Genomic DNA, 7,513 nt, shown 5'->3' with positions numbered 1-7,513 from the left:
AAAGGAAGTGGCTCAGTGGTTTTCTTAAAAAAGTCAGTGACACCTATCAAATGGCATTAGAAATATTTAGTAAGGACTATTCACAATTGCTTCAAATTGACAGAATAGTGCCTGCCTCAAATGAGATTGCACATTACTGGATGATTTTTTTAAACATTCATGGGCAGTCATGCGGTCAGCAAGATAGTTTCAACTGCCCAGAAAAAAACAGATGTTAAGTGGTGATTGTGCTTTGAAATAGAAATGAAGTCAAGGATCTTCTATTGCTTTGGAGTAAGTCAAGCTGACTAAAAATCAAAACAATTTAAATGAAAAACATTCTTTTTATAATGTGAGTTTTTTCCTCATAACTTACACTGTTGTCTGTGCATGCAGTGCTATCTGTCTTATGTAATTAGGAGAAAATCTAAAAGCAAACATTGTACACAGAATTGCTAATAAGATCAGTTGTATGATGTTGGGCTCCAACCATTTTGTTATATTATATTGGAAGTAAACTATTGATTATGAAAATGACTATAGTCAGGCACAATGGTGTAAACCTGTAGGCCCAGCTTCTTGGGAGGCCAAAGCAGGAAGAGCCCCTGAGCCCAGGAGTTCAAGCCCAGTTTAGGCAACATAGCAAGACTCTGTTCCCCCGAAAAAAAAATCTGTTTTTAGTTTTAATGTCGCTTCTGATCAATGTTGATTATAAAAAGAAAACTGTACACTGTTAGGCAAGCATAAAGTTATCACCTGTTCAATTTATTCATTAAACAACCATAGATGTGCCATTATACATGAAACATTTCTGGCTTCATATTTTAAAAACAGTCTTTTAAAATTTATAAAAAAGACAGTGAGAACACATGGACACAGGGAGGGGAACAACACACACTGGGGCCTGTCGTGGGGTTGGGGGGCAAGCCAAGGGAGAGCATCAGGACAAATAGCTAATGCATGCAGGGCTTAAAACCTAGTTGATGAGTTGATAGGTGTAGCAAACATATAAACCTATGTAACAAACCTACATGTTCTAAACATGTATCCTGGAACTTAAAGTAAAAAATAATATTAATTAAAAGAAAATTTTGGATTCTTTAAGTAGTACTGCCCTTCTAAATTTCATCAATAATGCCTATGTGCTAAATTGAGACATGCTCAGTCGCACTAGGAAGAATTTTGCTGTGAAAGCATTTATTTTTTTCCCATTGTGCTGCACTCTTTTAATAACTCTTGGGGTATAAGACTCCAAAAAGCAGGTTGCTCTTGTAACCTGTCCCCTTCAGTATTTCAATCTAGCAGCTTCCAGTATCTTCATTCACTCTCTCTATGTGTAGAAATCACCATCAGGCTTTCCTAAATGAGAGCAGAAGTTTCACTCAGCATTATTTTCCCAGATGGGGGTTATGATGACATTTCCTTATTGTTTAAGGGCAGCCCAAACTCATGATTAATTTGAAAACTAACTACCAAGAATGTAGGACTAATGTCTTGCTCTAGCACTGACTATCCAAGACAGTTTGGCCAACTCCTGTATATATGTGTGTGTATGTTTGTATGTATGTATGCATACATCTTGTGTGTGTGTATTTGTATCCTTAGAAGAGAAATATAGGTTTACGAAACATACTTATTTTAAAGGACTAGTTAATTTTTAAGTATTAATTAATATATTCGCCACAAATGTAAACTCTCTGAGATGTAATTTAGTCCAATATTGTTTGGACTAAATTAAATATCACTGACAGCCAAAATCTTGTTTACCAAGTCTGAGGCTGTTGCTCAGATGTTTCAAACAGTATTGCATATTTTAAAAAATGAATTAGGACACTTCCTTAGAGAATGTATTAATAAGACTTTATAAAATTTGAAAACCCAAAACTTAAAATAATCAGCTGAGCTTTTCCAAATTCCAGGATGTTTTTTGGCATTATGCAGCTAAAATGCCTACCTAGATGTTTTTGTAGAGAACCCATCATCCTATTGTTTGAAGTCAGGTAGGTATAGTCTATGTCAACTATGAAAATAAGCATTGGAGGGGCCAGAACTTTGTTCAAAGCTCATAAGTGATCATTGTGTGCTCAAAGGAATCAGGCGATGTGCTTAATGGAAATCAGATGCCATACCTTAGAGACATGAATTAGACTCTCTTCATCTCCAAAACATGGGAGTTTATGTTTGGAGAAAGCACAAACTACTGTTACCAAAATAGTAGTGTTTTCTTGAATTAGATTCCATTAAAAGGCAAATATATGATGACATGTATTACCTTTTTCTAGCACAGCCTTCCCCTCTTTCTGTCTCTCCATCATCAGATTTCACTGAATATTTTTGCTTCGTTCAGTCTTCCAGATTTGGACAACTAAACATGGTCTGTTTCCTCAAGGCCCAACTCTAGGCTCTTTCAAAGAATGTTAAGTGGATTATTTTATCCATATTATTATATTACCTCTTCAGTTAAGGTGGCTTTAGTTTTATTGATGGTCCTTTCTATGTCAGCTTCCAGGAAGGTTAAGTTGTAGAACTAAAAAAAATACAAAATTAATAGTCAAAATATTTGGGTAGATTTCTGATTTTTCTACCTCACCCTAGGATTCAACCTTTTATTTAGTGTTCTCATCTATAAAGCAGAAACACTTATAATTCCCACAAAAATAGTGGATGCATTTTTGAGTTATCTGCTTAACTAATCACATCCCCGTTGTTCTGGAGTTGCCCCCTCACCCACAGGTGAGCCATGGCAGCCATTTTTGTGGTGGATGGCTCCACCCTGCTGGCCAAAGACAATAGAACTAGGAAAAGATACCTTTTCAAATTGGGGTGATCAGAGCTACATTCTCCTGGTAATTTGGAATTGAAACTGAGTAACGATAATTCAGCTGGGCTGGTCACTTGATGAGAGGAGAAGTAAAGTAGGAAGGTTTAATGGCAAATTTGGGTACAACGAATCAGGTGCACATAGAAAAGTAGAACAAAAAACAAGAATATTGACCTTGGTACTTCCTGGCCTTCCAGGTCCCTGTTCCAGCCTTTCTGGAGGCCGGTTGCCCTTTGGGTTTCATGAGATGCTGATGTTGATGATAATGAAATGTCCTCTTTTTCTTAAAGTTTGACATAGGTTTCTGTTATTTGCAACTAAAATGCTTGACTAAAGCATCATAGATGTGCTGTGAGGATCAATTCATGTAATATTAGGGAGACTTTGCAAATAATATAGAACTATATAAATATTACCTATGGTTATTATTAGAAAATGTCCTAATCTAAGTGGGTAAATGTTCAATAGGACAGTGCAGTAGGTACTCAAGGGCTGATCAGATCCTTAGAGGCTCTTCAGTGTGTCGTGGAGATAAGTGTTACTCTATTACCTTAGGTCATTTTTGTTGTTAATCTAGTAATAAAGTGAGGAATGAAATTAAATTTAGCCTAGAGGTGGAGGAAAGTAGCAGTGGAAAAGTGGGGAATGGCCTAATTTAATATTTTTAAGACAAATAATTTGTGTCATCTAAATATTTTTGAAAGTGATTTACAAAAACCCAAACCATAATAACCTAAGAAAATTAGTAGAGATCCTAAATATTCATATATAAAAATGAATCAATTAACAGAACTGAAATTACTGGTTCAGAAATAGAAGCATAACAGTAATTGTTAACACACTCTTTTCATTATTTTGTTTATCTGTGACATATAAATATGTTTTGTGTCAATGGTTTGCAACCTCGGGGCACGGATGCCTGGCCTAAAGTTCATGGGAGGGCAGAATAGATTTTTTAAAAAGGATGCTTAAATCTGTGTATACAGGACACATTATCTATGGATGTAATAAATACTTTATTTTATATAAAAATAACTAAAGTTTATAAATTATTTGTATGTGTTACATAATTTAATTCTTACGACCAGCGTATATATTATCCTCTTGTTATAAGTAAGGTATTTGGGGCCTAGAGTGAATTAATAACTTGTTCAATGTCAGACAGGTAGTTAGTGACAGAACAGATTTGCACTCAGTCAACATGACTCCTAAGCTCTTAACCACCATATTACATTGCTTCCAGCATAGATATTATTAGGTTAGACCACATGATATGGTCATTTTTGTAGGTCAAGAACACTCAAATATTAGCAATTTCATGATTCTATCTCATTGTGTTTTGACTATTACCTTATTTTAAAACATAATTGAATTTAATGTATTTCAGCAAAATGTACTTTCTCACAATGCAGAAATTTAAAATACAGCTACTGTCTTATTGATGGCATTTTAGTCTGGGTTTCCTAAAAATTAGAGCTAGCAACAAAGATGAAGTGTGTCAGCTTTATTGGTTTCAGCTTTGGTGTCAGCTTTATTGTTATCCCTTAACAACAATAATAGGGGATAAGGATGAATGAAGCAGGAAGAAAGGAGAGCAAATACTAGATGGTAAATTTCTGAGTTGGCTACAGCCTAAAACACACACACACCTATGCACGCACACACACACACACACACACACTCACATGTAGCAGGTTCTTCAGGCATATGGGACATCTTCTTGTACATATCATGCCAGAACAGTCCATCAGGAAAACGAAAGCAAAGGAGTTCATCTGCTGGTTCCTTCCCACTTCCTGGCCCTCGCTGATCAAAATCCATCCTTTCCAAGTTGAGTTATCTGCCTTCTATGGGCAAATTTCACTCTTGTTATCTGAGTCTGGAAGTTGTAGAGAAGCCAGAGCCACCTATAAGTTCAGTTTGGATCACATCTGTTCTGGGCTCTGACACAGCAGGTTTGCTGAAGGTAGTGCAAAAGCCCAGTTCTTACCCCAGAGGATCCTGAGACAACCTGCAGCATTTATACATGAGGTCAAGACAGCAACTGCTGGGATACTCCACTGAGCAAGCAGTTGAAGCCCTGGGGCAGGGAGAACCCAGCAAATCTGGGCAAGGTCATAAACTAGACCTGGTACAGGAGAACCTCAATTTCATCTGGAGGTGTGAAGAGTTCCTGGTAATTAAAAAAAGCTGAAAATCAAGAAAACATGGGCTTTTTCTCTTGCTGATAGGTTGATAATTATTATCCGCTTCTTTTCTTGGGTCAGTCTTATAAACCAGGAGGTTCTAATGTCATACTTAGAAATATCTAAGGGGAAAATCCAAAACACTAGCAAACAAAAATAACCTTAGCCTGCAATTCAGGAAAGATTGATTAGGAATCTTATCTAGTACAAAAAAAAAAGGAGTAGAATCATTCATTTGAGAAAACAAATGATGCTGTGCCTTTTTTTTTTTTGGTACTAGACAAGATTCTTAATGTCCAGGGCTTATCTCCATTTGAGAAAAGATATTTGCCATTTTTAAATCCCTCCAGTGATTTTGCCTTTCTCTCTGTTTGGAAAGGCCACATCTTCCACAACACTGTCCCCCAAACAATGCTGGATGGAATAGATCTGGAGAAGCACTCAATTCCCTGGACAGTATTTGACCACATTTATATTGCTGTTGGATGAGTCTCACTGCAGTACTGGCCAGAACTGACCTTTCACAGTTAATCCTTTTGAACAACCCATGGCTCAAGGTGTTAGGATGTCAGCCAACATGAAAGAAATATGATCCTAGAACACAGTGTATTGTTAATTTTTTTTCTCTCTTTAGGTAGGTTTTTCAGAGGAGCCTAGGGATGAGAAAGTTGAATAGGAGAGGAGGAGACAAAGAGAAGGTGAATAAAAGGCATTTTCCATAATTGCTCATTCTGAGGTTGCCATAGTGATCAGCCAACATGACGGCTGCCAATGGCCTGGTCCTGACTAACCAACCCAACAATATTAGAACAGTCCCTGCAGGTGGAGAACAAATGACAAGATGATGTGTTTTGTCTGTCCGGGTAAGGAGCTTGCATGTAAATTCAATAGAGCTACTCACTTTCAGAAACTCTTGCTTGTTCTTTTCTTTAGTAAACAAAACTTTTCCCAGCTGAGGCCTGCCACAGAACACAATCATGCTGAAAAATGTTTCCATACCTGGAGGCGAGGGGCACTTGGAAACCTCATTTACTTGGCATGTGCCTTTCAAAAGTTGACCAGGTTTCCTAATTTTAAGACTGTCTGTTAACTTTAATTGTAATTCACTGTGGAGCTGGCTATAATTAATATCTAAAAGGGGCAAAATTCAATAACTAGAAGGTCAAAATACAATTACATAAGAAATGCGCAAGTTTGATCAGTTTGGAATCGGCCGAAAATTTTTATCCTATTCTTTCATGGCCCTAGATTAGGATATTTCTTAAAGTTTAAAGCAGTATATTTTTTGAGAAGCAATAGGGAGGAAAATGAAATTAATTTCAGATATTTTCTGAAGTGATATGACAAGGTACAGCATGATTTGTTTAAGTCTATAATAAAAACTTGGACAATATATTGTCCTTTTTGTAATTTTCCCCTCAGAATTACACTGCCTTTTTAGTTCCTCTGTGCCCATTCATTTTGAAATATTAAGAACACAGAAGCAGTAAAAATGTACACAGTTTGAAGAAAAAGACTGAAACATCTCACCACAGTTTATCCAGTCACTCCTGACAAAAACTTAAGTCCTAGAAACATCCTGGGTCAAAGACCTAGAGTTTTTCTATAAACCACTAAACCCTTGGAATCACTTCATTCAATTCATTTCTTTTTAATCCTTGGTGCCTGGCCAGTGATGGGCAATCTGAAAGAGAAGAGAAGGTATCCAATTCTGTCATGGACCTCGAGTCAAGCAATACACAGGAGACCGTTGGTGACCCTTCGACAGCACATTGTTCCGCTCTTCCACCTCTACAAAGCAATTCACACTTTCCCAGGACTCACTTTATTACAACCCTCTGACACAGTTGGCTTAAGCATTATTTTCCCCATTTTACAGACAAGAAAACCGAAATTTCAAGGGAATACTTGACTTGCCTAAGGTATACAAGAAGTAAGTGGTATGCTGGGACTTAAATATGTATAAGATAATACATTTCAGAGTGGGACTCCAGCAATAACAGACGCGGATGCTGTTATGAGTCACAGAGGAGGACACAACCACTTAGACAGAGCTGCACACATAAAAACTGGGGAGGTTAATGGCAGCTGTTTATGAATCCTCCTGAGTGAGCTGTCCCCTTTCCTGAAGCTGGAGCTGCTCAGCTGGTGCTCCAAAGTTCTGGCACATCCACTGCCAAAGTGATTCATGAAAATAAGAACAGAAAATTCAAGTACAGTGTGTGTATGTGTAAGTGTGTGTGTGTAAGCATATGTACATATGCATATATACATATACATACACACACATATTCAATGTCTATACATTTTTTCCCTTTCAACCATCTACTTTGTGCCAGATATTATGCTAGGTGCCGGGAGTGCAGTGCTGAGCATTGATACAATAAATAATAAAAGAAATATATATATTAAATTCAGGATAACATACAACTTTTTGTCTCTGACAAAAAAGTTTCAAATTGTAATTTTAAAAAATCAAAATGGACAGTCATATACCACTGACGAGAATATAAAATTGTATAAACTT

The 7,513-nt window shown here is 36.9% G+C and overlaps 1 long non-coding RNA gene across 1 annotated transcript; it reads right to left on the bottom strand.

The window, feature by feature from the left end:
* Positions 1-1,247: 1,247 nt before the first annotated feature.
* Positions 1,248-5,698, bottom strand: LOC129059275 (uncharacterized). The gene is made up of 4 exons (XR_008525069.1): positions 5,505-5,698; positions 4,486-4,647; positions 2,432-2,506; positions 1,248-1,338 (listed from the first exon to the last, which is right to left on the bottom strand). It is a non-coding gene; the product is annotated as an uncharacterized LOC129059275 (long non-coding RNA).
* Positions 5,699-7,513: the final 1,815 nt, after the last annotated feature.

Source organism: Pongo abelii, chromosome 4 (genome assembly GCF_028885655.2).
Source record: "Pongo abelii isolate AG06213 chromosome 4, NHGRI_mPonAbe1-v2.0_pri, whole genome shotgun sequence".
NCBI lineage: Eukaryota > Metazoa > Chordata > Mammalia > Primates > Hominidae > Pongo > Pongo abelii.
Note: the sequence above shows the minus strand (reverse complement) of the source record. Positions and strands in the feature narration are given on the sequence as shown.